The 12,978-nt window shown below is 43.6% G+C and overlaps 1 long non-coding RNA gene across 1 annotated transcript; it reads left to right on the top strand.

Moving 5' to 3' along the window:
- Positions 1-830: 830 nt before the first annotated feature.
- Positions 831-4,704, top strand: LOC130254327 (uncharacterized). Its single transcript, XR_008840677.1, has 2 exons — positions 831-1,100; positions 2,764-4,704. It is a non-coding gene; the product is annotated as an uncharacterized LOC130254327 (long non-coding RNA).
- Positions 4,705-12,978: the final 8,274 nt, after the last annotated feature.

Raw genomic sequence — 12,978 nt, 5'->3', positions numbered from 1 at the left:
ACCTTATCACTGGATCCCAGGGAGAAGGGATCAGCACCTCCCTCTCCACTTCCCCTCCTCAGGGAGCTGCAGAGAGCAATGAGCTCACTCTTCAGCCACCTATTCTCCAAACTGGAAAAGCCCAAAATCCCCAGATGTTCTTCAAGGAACATTCTTTCCAGCCCTTTGACCAGCTTTGTTGCCCTGCTCTGGATATATTCAAGTACCTTAACAACTTTCTTAAATTTTGGAGCCCAGAACAGCACATGGTTCTCAAAGTGAGGCTGCACCAATGCTAAATACAGAAGGATAATCCTCTCTGTTGATTCATGGATTACTTGCTGGGGAAAGGCTGAGGTGCTGCCATTCCCTCCCTGTTCCAAAACAAGGACATTAGAGAGGAACATCATCTCTGAAAAATCAGGTGGGAATGTATGTTTGCATGAACTGTGACAGCAAATACCCTTCTGACACTTCATAACAGCAAGAGAAGGCCACAGAAATGAGGAACACAAAAGAATTTATTGCCTGGGACTCCTAGATTTACTGCCTCATAACTGATTTTCTTATAAGCTGTTTATAGTATTCAAATGTCATGCACTTTGTCCTTCAAGTCTTTAAGAAACTTCTTATGTTCATTTTACACATTGTCTGGGAACTATTAAAAGTTACTAATAAGAGTGTTAGCCACAATCATGCTGAACTTCTAGTCACAAACACTGGCAAGTCCTGGCCAAAAGGGTTCTTGAGCAATAAGTGGAAGTGCAACAAGAAAAGTGGTGCAACAGTTGTACATGGCAGTGTTTCCACATCCCCTTTTGACTCTAGACTCTAACTTGCTGAGGGTCAAAGTGCATACTCTGTTTGAGGTTCAAAACTGTTTTTGTCCTCAGACCAGAGAACAAGAACCTTGATTCATTTGCCTTCCTCAGGTTGCCTGGTGGTGTCACAGAGGCACAGCTCACCCAAGCCCTTTTCTGCCACTGCTGAGGATCAGTCCATTCCATTCCCAGATTCTGACTGAGACATTATAGTCTGGAGAGGATCAAGATATTTTGTGTGACCAAGTGGCTGGATGCAGCACTCGTGTGAAATCTGATGGTCTGTGATTGCCAGGCCAGGTAAGACAAACTAATGGCTCTTTCTGGTTTCCAGCTTCATCATATGTTGTGTTCATGCTGTTTTGTGGTTGGTGCCTGGAGCATGGTCATTTTTGGGGTGTGTGGAGGGGAAACCAGGGTGGGTCACTCTGAGGTGTCACAGCCAAGGAGATGTCCCCACCAGGGAGGGTGTGGGAAAGCTCACCTCAAGGGGAAGGTGATGGGTGCAGCAAAAGGAAATGCCCTGATATTCTTCCAGGAAGGATCCTGAGAGCCTGAGGGTGCTGTGCTTTGAAATCCCACTTGAGATTTCCCCTGGGTGAGCAGGATGGGTTTTCAAAGCTGTTCTCAAACTTCTCAAGAGCTCATGTATCCATGTGGAATTCCTACCAATACCTGCGATGTTTTCCAGGCATTTCCTTTTCCCAGTGCTGTCTCTCCTTTCCATCTCCTCTCGCATGCTGCAGTCATGGACCCATCCCCAGCTCCAAGTGAGCTGCTCTGGCAGGGGAAGCAGATCCCTGGGGCAGGATGTTGGGAAGCTCCCATCTCAGACAGCACTGTGACTGCTGCTGTGCATCGCTCACAGAGCACTGCTCACAAGGGAAACTTCCCACGTGTTCTTCTTGGCTCCTCTGTTCCCACTCACAGCAATTATGTGTCTGCTTTTTGGCCATCATTTGTGCTAAGCTGTTGTGCCTCAAGTGAGTGCTTATTAGCACTTCCTTCTCTGAAAAGGAGTGACTGCAAAATAAGCCAAGGGTCATTTCCCTTCCCTTGAGACCAGGAGACATCCTGGCTTTTAAATCAGATCCATAAATTTTAAGCCTTAGCATCTCATGTGTTTTGCCTAGAGAGGGGTGGAGGTTCCCCTGGAGAGAGCAAGGGAAAAAACTCCTCCTGATGTGACAGTACATTGCTTGAGCAAGTGTTTTTAAGGCATCTGAGACAGCACAGACCAGTGAAAAAAGCAATCATTAATATACCAAGTGTGTGAAAGGAATCAGAAGAAGTGGAAAAAGGAAGTGACCATTTTCTCTTTCTTGCATCATCTTTACTTGAATATCATCCTGCAGGGTTGGGCATCAGCAGGTGGAGCTGCTAAATATCAGCCAACAAAAAATGCTGCCAGTAAATAAAATGCTATTGTTGAAAGTCAACACAAATAAGCCATGCTATGTGTGGTGAATACAATTTTTTAGACTGAAAGTACTCTTAATATCTGCAATGTTCACTATAAGTTCAGGAAAAAAGGACTTAGACTAATGTCAGAAGCTTGAAACTTCTGCAAGTCCATAAAAATCCCAAATTTCACAGCACATAAACTTCCTTCTCAATACTACCTATGGGTTTCTGTAACCCATGCTGATCCTTTCTGCAAGATTCCAGTAGGAATAGCTGTCAGAGAACAAGTGGTATCAGGGGTACATGTTAGTGGATGATGTGGCAGGGAGGTCAGGAGCTGCCATGGCTGGCTGGTTTCAGTGGTGAGGATGGTATCAGGACCTCAACATGTTCTGCTCCTCTGATGGAAAGTCCCTCTAGTGCCTGTGTTTACATCCTGAGAGCAGAAACAAGGGCTGCACCAAGGAGTTCCTCTCTGCCCTTCCCTGGGGCCAGCTTTTCCTTTCCCCAACAGCCCCTTGCCTTCACTGAGGTCTCTATTTTAATTTGTTCTCTACAGGCACAGCAGTGATGTTGGAAGTTGCCATATTCATGAGGACTCATGGCTTGAAGAACTCAAACTTTCTAAACCCATGAGGCACTTAGTGAGATTTCCATCCAGTCCAGAGCTGCAGCCCAGCCAAAATCTGCCAAAAGGGTTCATGGAAGCAGTTCATGGGTAGGAGACAAAGGCATGCCCAGGGTTCTTTCCCTCCATTCCAGCAGTGAATGTCCTGCATGACCATGGGAAGACAGCAGTGTGATGGTTTCATCCTCGGGTAGGGATTGGATCCCCAACACCCCATCCACCAGCTTAGCCCACAAGGTGGGTACGTGGGATGATCCTGATGCAGCAGCCACACCCAAACACAAACTGTGTGTGGCAATACAAGACTCACTTCTGCCTGAAAATCTCAGCATGGCTCAGGTGTGGAACAAGCTCTGCATGGAGGAAACCTGCTGTCACCTCTGACAACAGACAGGGCCATGGCTGAGGCTGTGCACAGAGACAGAGGGCAAAGGAAAGGATTCAGCAGAATATTATTTCTCGATTCCCCTCCTGCAATTAAGAAAGGGCTGTGTTTTTCACTTTCACGTGCCTCAGCTCCCACCAGCTGCATGCACCCACCCACAGCATGTGTGCTGTGTTTTCATTACGGCTGTAGCCTCAGGTAGCGTGGAACTGGGGCCAAGCATACATTAGTAAAATTAGAAGAAATATCATCTGACGGGTCTGGACGGTGCTGTGGGCAGAGCATATTTGGCAAGACTGCTTCCTTCACAATCCAGCCCAGAGACATTCCCTGATCCTATCTGAGCAGGGACCGAACTTGCAAAACGAGTCCCAGCTTGTGAGCTGTGAGTCAGGGATGTCTTAAACACTGCCTCAGCATCCAACACCAACAAGCCCTTTTTATCTTGTTCATCCTGCTTAAATAACTGCAGCAAGGCCTTGTGTTAACAGAGCAGCCTTGAGGGCCACAAGGCTGGGGTTTTTTCACACCCTCCAGCACTTGCCCCTTGTGTATCTAGCTGGTTTTGACCCATTATTGTCCTTTTCTCTGGCTCAGCTAACGGGACTCAGCTGCAGTGCTCACAGACAGTGGTGAGCCATAAGGATTCATCCAGTGGGTTTGTCTATGCCCCAGCCTTTGAAGGATGTGTGTGCTTAAAATCAAGTACACTTTCCAACTTCTTTCGAGTACCTTCCTAGTAAATAAAACCTCCTTCATGACTCAAGGGACTTCATAAATTGCCTGCCAGGACAGGCCAGGACAGTCAGGAATCTGTGGAATACCCTCTGTTTACATCCCAAGATGATATCTGAGAAAACATAGTTAGAAATGTTGGATTTGGAAACCATTTGCTAAAAATGGAGGGGAAAAACATCAGGTCAGAGGAAGACAGGTCTTACATCGATCTGTTCCAGAAAACCCCACCTGGCATTGGTACCACAGTGGCTCAAACTGTCCTGGCCCAAATTTCAGTGACAGACTGAAAGATGTGCAGATGTGAAGGCAGTATGGGTTAATGACTGCAAAGGTGCATTCACCTTGTTACTAGAAGATGGAAAGAGAAAATGTTATTTATTTGTGAAGCAAAGGAATTTAGGACAAATTTGTTGTAACAGAGAATAAAAGCATAGTGCTTTATTCAAATGCAGAGCAAAAGAGACAAAAGGCTGATTCAAAAGGACTACATGGGATGTGCCTGATGCCTTCATAGCCTTGATTTATCTTACTGCAAAAACGGGCACATCCCAGGGAATAAATGAGTTCTGGACTGTTATAAACAAATGGCAGTATTTTGTGGGAGAGAGAGGGTCATACCCTCATGCACCAAGGATGTACAAAGACTTACCATTCTCTCATGTACCAAGAAAGACATGTTCAACTCTAAATTTCTCAGAAGGGAAGAGAGGCATCAGATTGGAAAGAAAATAAATGCAGCTTGAAACTGGCTTTTGTCTTAAATAGATTTTGCTCTTCTTCCACAATACAGTGTAATGCAGTCTTCATGCCCCTTTTGTTACCTTCCTTTTGTTTTGCAGTATCACACATTGCTCTTTACATGTCAGTATTGCCCACTATCAGCACCAAGCACAACAAACACCATTCCCCTCTCATGGATTTAGGATGACTTATTTCAGATATCATTCTAGGGCCTTAAATATATTGGCCTTAGAGCTATTTCTACTTGCAAGCTCTTGAGCCAGACCTTTGATGTTTCATTTGGGTTCAGGGTAAAATAGAGAACACATTAAAATAAGCAAGAGCCGGTGGTTTTGTTCTAAATGTTACCAGAAGCCAGGGTGAGACACAGAAGAGGAAGGGAAGGGGATTGCCAAAGATTTCCGTTGGATACTTACTCTCTCCAGGGCTTGTAAATCTGTTCTGTAACCCTCTTAATCCCTCCTCCTGCAGGGGAGTTCAGTATCACTGAAATCTTCATGATCTCCTGCAAACAAAGCTTCTAATGCAGCCTTTTGTTTATTGTCTCTGCAAAGAAAATGGGGGTCATTTTTTTCTCTGTAGCCTGAAGGCTCGGGGAAGTTATTGAGTGTCCTATCCTGCTCTGCTTCCCATCCAGCATTTTGACAGGCATGGACTAGTCTGTATCCAGACACCACCATGCTGGATGTGCCAAAGGAATGGAGCACTGGGGTTCATGTGTAATGGTTTTGAAATCAAAACTAGTGAGAGACTCCAAGTCTGAAGCACAATTTAATAGAAAAAAAAAAAAAGGAAAAATAAAATACATACAATACTACAAAAGAAAAGTACTGACAGAATCAGAATACAGCCTGACACCCTGCTAGTTATTTTGGTGATAGCAGTCCAGATTAAATGGTCTTGTTGAAGCAGTGATCCTGTAGAAAGGTCTGGTAGCTCTTGTCCTCTGGAAACCAGTGGGTAAGAGCTGCCTTGGTGTTCCAAATCTCAGTTTTTATCTAGGTAGGAAATGTTTGGCTCCTCCCCCTGGGTGGAGCATCTCCCAATGGGATGATGTAATTTTATCAGTCACACAGTGGGACTCAATGGCCCAGCAGCAGATGATATACTCCTGGAGGAAGGTCGGGTCATGGGAAAGATAAAGAAGACTGCCCCACCTGGTTTTTAACAAATGGCCCATTAGCAGAGGATATCTCCCACAGAGGTAAGACTAACTGCCCCACCCGGTTTCAGCAGATGGTGGTGGAATACAGACTTTTGGGCACATCTTTACATTGTAACCTAGGACACCATGAAAACCTTCCAAAGTTAGGGTGGAGGGAACAACTTCCCTCATCTGATGCCATCTAAATGCAAGAGAGGAGACTGTCCTCTTCCAACCTCAGTGAATTGTACAGGGAATGATTCACATTCAAATCAAAACCACCCTGTGACCGTGCCCTGGTGTTGTGCTGCTTCATCTAATGAATTTTACTTACCTTTTACTCCATCTTTCAGCATGTGGGTAGACCCATGGCTGTCTGTACCTATTTCAGGAGCACTGTGTATTAGAGGTAGACAGGTATAAACCTGTCTTGTCTAATTTCTCTGTGTAGAAAGAGGAAAAAGCTTTTGTTTGTTTTTTAAAAAGGAAAAGGAAATCCTGTAGAAGCCATTTAAAATGCAAAATATTCTGAGAAGAATACTGGATAACAGAAAGAAAAGTTTGGAGAAAAATGAAAGCAAGTCACATGCAAGTAAGCAGGAGAAATTCACAGTATAGCAAGATGGTGTTGAAGCTAAAATGGAAGGAGATTTAAGTGTGATTGAACAGAGAATTTACCCTGTGGCACCTACAGAGATTAGCAACATTATGAAAGAGGAATAAATGGGCTACCATCACTCAGGGAAAAATATCCCCAAAGCACTCTGAGAAACAGCTGTGTTAAGGAAAGCTGGGAAGTGACATAGGAGGAGAATCTAGGTGTAACTTCTGGCAGCCAGCTGGCATTGTGAAATTCCCCCCCATCCTCAGTGGGCATCACCCTCATCCGCCTTAGATACAACTGGAATTAATTGCTGTTAATTTCTTGCAATCTCTCTGCCATACACTGCAAAGTCAGAGACCTCAAAAGGGAGTGGAGACATGATCAGATCATTTGGAGTGGGCTTGATTCATGGAGATGAAGTCATGCTTAGATATTAGCTGGCACAGAGATAAGAAAATAGCAGACTTGAGTCTACAAGTATCAGAAGGATGTAAGCAGGGTCACACAAATGCACTTGAAGAGAGAGACAATAAGACATAATAGAAAAAAGAAATAATTTCCTACCAGTATTGAGAAGACAAAACTTTGATATAGGGTCTCACAGAAAATTCTCTTGAATGGTTTTCTCTTTCAAATAGCAGGAAATGTCCTGTAGATGCAGTCTTGCTTGGATAGGATAAAACCTAATGATCTCAGCTCAAACTTTTGAGACACAATGCTTCTTGATGAAAGGTTAATTTAAAAAGCAAGTTAATTTCTGCCATGGATACAGTGAGCTGAAAAAAGATCACCTATCCCAGTTGTCAAAAATTCCTTTAAAAACATTGTGTGCAATGAGCAATCAAAGGAAAGACAAGAAACTGAGAGCCAGGAATTGGCAAAATCATTAAAGAAACAGAAAAGAAATATAAAGAGCACAATGCATTGAAATGGGCACAGAGGGCCAGATGGTACATACCCAAGGGTATTAAAGGAATTAGCTGAAAAACTCTTAGGCCCATTATCCATTATATTCAAGTGCTCCTGGAGAACTGAGGAAGCCCTGGTGACTGGCAGAGGGAAAACATCACGCTCCTTTTCCAAAAGGGGAATTACAGATCAATTAACTTGGCATCCTTTGCAGGTGGAACTTGGTCTCTAATAATCAGAAAGCACCATTAGCTGTTCTGCAGGAGGAGCAACACAGAAATGTGTCACACACACACAGAGGTCACGTTAGGAGGAGCAGTGGCACCCAAGTGATAGACTCCACAGACAGATTGTGCTCACAGTGTTGATGGGAGGAGGAAAACCACAGGGAGTGGGAAGTGTTGGGTGGGGAGGGTGAAGGATAAGCAGCTGATTATCCATCATGTGGGATGAGTATGCAGCACAGTGGGACACGCTGGTGGGAGGAAGAAGGGATATGGTCCCTTGAGTCACTCGGTAAATTTACCCTTAAGGGTTTCACTGGCTGACAAGACAACTGGTTTTACAGACAACTCTTCTGCAGAAAGGTTCTTGATTTCAGTAAGTAATTGTAATCAGTTTCTTAGACATAATAATTGTTTAGAACCTGATCCATCCCTAAAGGGTTCCATGCAGACACAGTTGACTTTAACAGTAGCTGGACCAGGCCCAAAGCATTACAAGAAACATCCAGGGTGGATACAGAGAATAACAATGAAAGAGATTAAAATCAGCCCCTACAATAGAAAGTGGAGTATGCTTATAAATACTGCCATGTTGGGCTCCTCAGGGACTCCTGCTGAGTTGGACATTATATTCATCTGCAGTAGCACTGAGGAAGGAGAAGAAAAATACATCAATCAAATTCAAAGATAACACTCAGCTGGAGTGTGAATTGCAAATCATTTATTAGAAGCACCATCCTAAAGGGATTTCAATAAATGAAAAGTGGGACATAGTGGGAATAGCAAGAAATTGAACAAATCTAAGTGCAGAAACATCCACAGGGTAACATTGCTCACTAAGGAGAGGTCAAAGCAGTAACCCCAGAGGCTGTGGAGAGGAGTAATCCAGAAAAGATCCTTGGATGCTAATTTGATAGAAAGCTACAGCTGATAATTCATTAAAAACACCCAGATCAATCCTCTTTTGAAGTGCTAATAGGAATACCACTTGGGGCAGGGCCTTCTGAAAAGAGTGCAGGCAAACAGGTAATGGTATAGATTAACTGCTATAGACAAGGGGGTGGAAGGAATGACCTATTTACTAGAGACATCAAAGGAAATAAACACATACATACCCTGGGGAAAAAAAATAAAGGAAGGCAGCAGGGTATAGTCAGATACAAACCTTACCATGAAAAATGCTGCTGAGAGGGAGAGAGAACCAAGGCTCATCAGTGAGCAATGGTGGGGCTACACACATGGCCACTTTCAGACTGGGAAGGGAATAATGACCTGATGACTTGGATCTCCAGCAGGATTGGCTTGGAAATGTCTCCATTGCAGAGAAAAATAGGGTTTAAAACCACCATACACTCAGATCCTGTGTTTGGTTCTCCATCTCCATAGAGGTTCTCCACCTCACCACCTTGCTGCCTCTGGGATCACAGCACATTTACATTTTTGGCAATGTTCCTTAAGCCAGTAGATGTGAAAATGAAAGCAAAATCATCAGGGCTTGTATATCGGGGGAAGGTATAGTGGAAGGAATGTCACTGCAGATGAGGTGGAAAATCCCAGTGGCACAGGGTTAAATACTCTGTACAGACAGAGACTGGCAAGGCAAACATCAGGCAGGTAAAGGACATGAAATATCACATGGAGAAGCCCAGTCCCAGCACAAGGATTGCAGATATCCTTTGCAGTGATGCTCTTTGTTCCTTTTTATAGGAGACTAATTAATGTGGGCCAGAGGAGAGATTAATCTCACCTTATTTTTGATATCCATGGGATAGTATCATGGATCTCCAGACTAGGAACAATGAGAAAGATATGCCACACTGCCATATCTCAAGGACTTCACTCCTGTTAGCTCACAGCCTCAGCTAGACTTTTACCACAGACAGGAGATTAATGCTACACTTGAAAATACCAAGCAATCTGGAAAATATAGAAGACTTACTGGGAATTTCACTGATTTCCTTACAAAACTGCTGGACTGCTTGTTCCACCAGTGTTCCCATTTCTCTGTGTTGTCTGCCCACTGGCATCCAGCTGGGATTCACAGTGCAAAACATGATCCAGAAATCTTAAAATGTGCATGGCCAGCTAGGAAATTGTTTTCACACACATCACCTCTAAGCCCTTATTAACAGGGGATTTTTGGGACCCCCCATCAGGATGTGTGTGCAGCAGACCCTCTGTTCTTGAATTTGCACCCAGCAGAGACACTCCTCGTTCCTATCTGATCTCCACAGTGGCAGCTCTTCACCCTGCAGCTCTGCTCACAGCAGGACAAGCAATTCCTGGCAATTCTTCTCAGTGGAGAAGCAATGTGCAACCCACCCACGTGTTTGGGGGGGTGACAGCACATCAGAACCACACAGCATCACTGGAGTGCCCGTGACAGCAACTGGAGCCACAGCGACGGAAGCTCTGAGGAAGGGGATGAGAAACTCCCTCCCACACTTGGCTGGTGTGGGATGCTGCTTGGATACAGGTTGAGGCAGCCACTGAAGTCATGGCTCTCTGTGGGCTGCTGAGTTTCTAACTTGATGTTTTATGGGGCTCTGTCTATCAAAATATTTGGGATCTGCTCATCTGTGGTTACTGTGCCGGTTTCAGAAGCGTGTGTTGGCTCCACAGAAGCCACAGCAAGGCACCATCTTGCTTAAATGCTGGCTGAATTAGCTGCTCTTTGAGCCTGGTTCTCAGGAAAAAAGCCACACATGTGCAACAAGCTGTTGAAAATAGTTTTTAAGAGGTGTTCCAAGCCTCCAGTGCTCCTACTCTGACTGGGCAATGTAATGCTTGCCTAAGTATTGTTTGAGAGGAATAGTCACAATGAGAATGTGCAGATATGTGAACAATTGTTGGATTTGAGACTTGCAATCAAGGATCCAAAATTAATTTTAAAGGAAAATAAAGTTCTCAAAGGCAATTTTTTAAAGGAAATGTTTTATTGTCTGATCTTCAAATTGCACTCCATTTTGGTGACTTCCACTAAATGAGAAAAGGAGCAGGCTCCTGGTTGAGATGATGGGACAAGTAGTCCAGGGTCATTTCCTGGTCCTAGCTCAGCTTTCCAGAACCCAAGTTACTCAATCCTCCTATGTATGTTCACTATCAGGAGATAAGGATATTACTTTTCTCCACACTTCATCTATTTTATCTATTAAATAATGAGAAGAGACAGAGAGAAGATTTAATATAAAGATGCACAACCTCTTGCAGAGTAGAGTACCTCATCTTGATTAAGGACTTACATATTATCAATGTTTATAATCATTTCAGCAGTCCCATCATATTCCTTTACAGAAAGGAAGACTACCACAGAAAACTGCAGTTGTGGAGCACAGTTAACTAGATATTACATGTGTCTGGTTTAAAGAGCCATATTTATCTTCCTAGGTGTGGGCAATGTGTTAGAGGCTGAGTGGTTTAGTAAGCAACCAAGTCTTGTGATGGAGAATTTATTGAGGCTGAAAGGCTGAAGACTAACTCCTCATTTTCACATGATGGTTCCCAAAACTAGCTATTACTCACTGTACATCTACACTATGAAAGGTTAACACATATAATAAAAACTAACACAGGTATTTTAACTGTTTTGGCACAGATTACTATAAATCTATTTTAATTCCTAAGTGTCATATCTATTCTGTGTTCTGTAAGCAAAAGTGTAAGCTATACTGTTTCCAAATTGTGATGAGTCAAAGGTAGACTATTTAAAGCTTCCTATTCAGGTGAGTGGTGATCCCCATGTCTCCTTTCAAATTTATGATCTTCCTTCCTGCCTTTAATTGTCCTAGTTTTCCTGAGGAAATCAAGACATAATGGTATAAACCAGTCATTTTGTTGTACATAATGCATATGATTTGCTTTTAAATTTCACTGGGTTCCAGCCATTTGAGGCTAAAAATGTAGAGCTTGTGTGCTGTGAGCTGAGTCAGTGCTGTGGTGATGGTGAGCAGGCTCTGCTGCCTGGAGGATGCTCAGGGCCACATTCAGGCCTGGAGAAATCTCATACAATTTCAGATGCTTGAAACCTGGGAGCTTAATCTATGTTCAACACCACAGTCACTGGAGAAACAACTCTGCAGAGCAATTCCTCCTTCTATGGCTGTTGTCAGAAACTGAGGAATCACCAACCAGGCAATTAACCCTTCCTGCTGGAGAACCTACCACAATGTGACAATCTGGTTTTGAAAAAAAAGGCTCTGCAGAGTGCAAAGGGCTTCACACACAACTGTCCCTGCACCCACCAGGTTCAGTGTGATCAGCTGCCCTGGAATGTTTGCAGTGTGACAGTGATCCACGTCCTGCCACACAAGCCATTCCCACCAGGTCACACTCAGATTTCAGGTTCACACAGAACTAAAGCCTAAAGCCCTTGCTTGGGTATCTACTGTGCCCTTGTATTCAGCCTTCTGCAGGGGCAGAGTTGCAGACATCTCTCAGGCAAATTCTCCATCCCCTCTTGCCAGCTAATAGGAAAGGAGATTTTAATATTTCAGTGTTTCTTATCCATGCTTGTATGAGTTTGTTTTAATCAGTGGGATGGAGAGGGAGGTGTCAGCACTTGCAAACCAGGAGTTCTTGCCAGTATTGATGCCACTTCTGATTTATGTTTGATGCATGTCCCTTTCTGTTTCTGTTCTCAAGTTGTTAAGTGACCTGACACAGAGCACCTGAAATCTCTGGGGTTCAGAGCAGATCTGTGATGGGTTTAAGGCATAGACCAAAGTATATTGATAAAGCATGAGATCTTCAGCCAAGCTGAAAATTTATCCCAAAAGTTGATCTACATCAACATTACTTCCATTGACAAAATACCCTTCAATATTATGTCCTATCTGATTTTTTCATGGGAACTATTTAACTGCCCTTTGCAATCCCTGTAGAAATAGCAAGCTTGTATTTTATGATAACAATCAGTTGTACTTTTCATTTACAGATGACACTAATCTTTACAATAAAGCTTTCACCACTGCATCTTCTTTAAAGGATTAAAACGACATAAGTGAAAGTGAATTGGAAATATGGATTTATTTTTTTCTTTAGGTACTCTAATGCTGAATCACTACAAAATATGCACTGTGCTCTTCAACCTGCTGCCAAGGAGAGTGAGAAAGCAGGTTCCTTTCCCATGTTTGTGTGTGCCATCCTCTCATGGTGTCTGCTCCACAAGCATCACCAGGCTTGCAGATGGAACTCCTGAAAATAGCAAAGGTGAGACAGATCCTGGCTCAGCAGAGTAGTCCAGCTTCTATTGACATCCTCTTGAGGTTACTTTGCTGAATATTGAGGGAGATAGGACTATTCACAGTGACCATTCTGTTTGCCAAGCACAGCCTCTGTGCCCCCTGAACACTGATTTATTCAAATTTGGTGACTAAGTCTCTTCATAGAGTCATAGAATCAT

This window comes from Oenanthe melanoleuca, chromosome 5, assembly GCF_029582105.1.
Source record: "Oenanthe melanoleuca isolate GR-GAL-2019-014 chromosome 5, OMel1.0, whole genome shotgun sequence".
Lineage (NCBI taxonomy): Eukaryota > Metazoa > Chordata > Aves > Passeriformes > Muscicapidae > Oenanthe > Oenanthe melanoleuca.
This window is presented reverse-complemented; position numbering and strand designations above follow the sequence as displayed.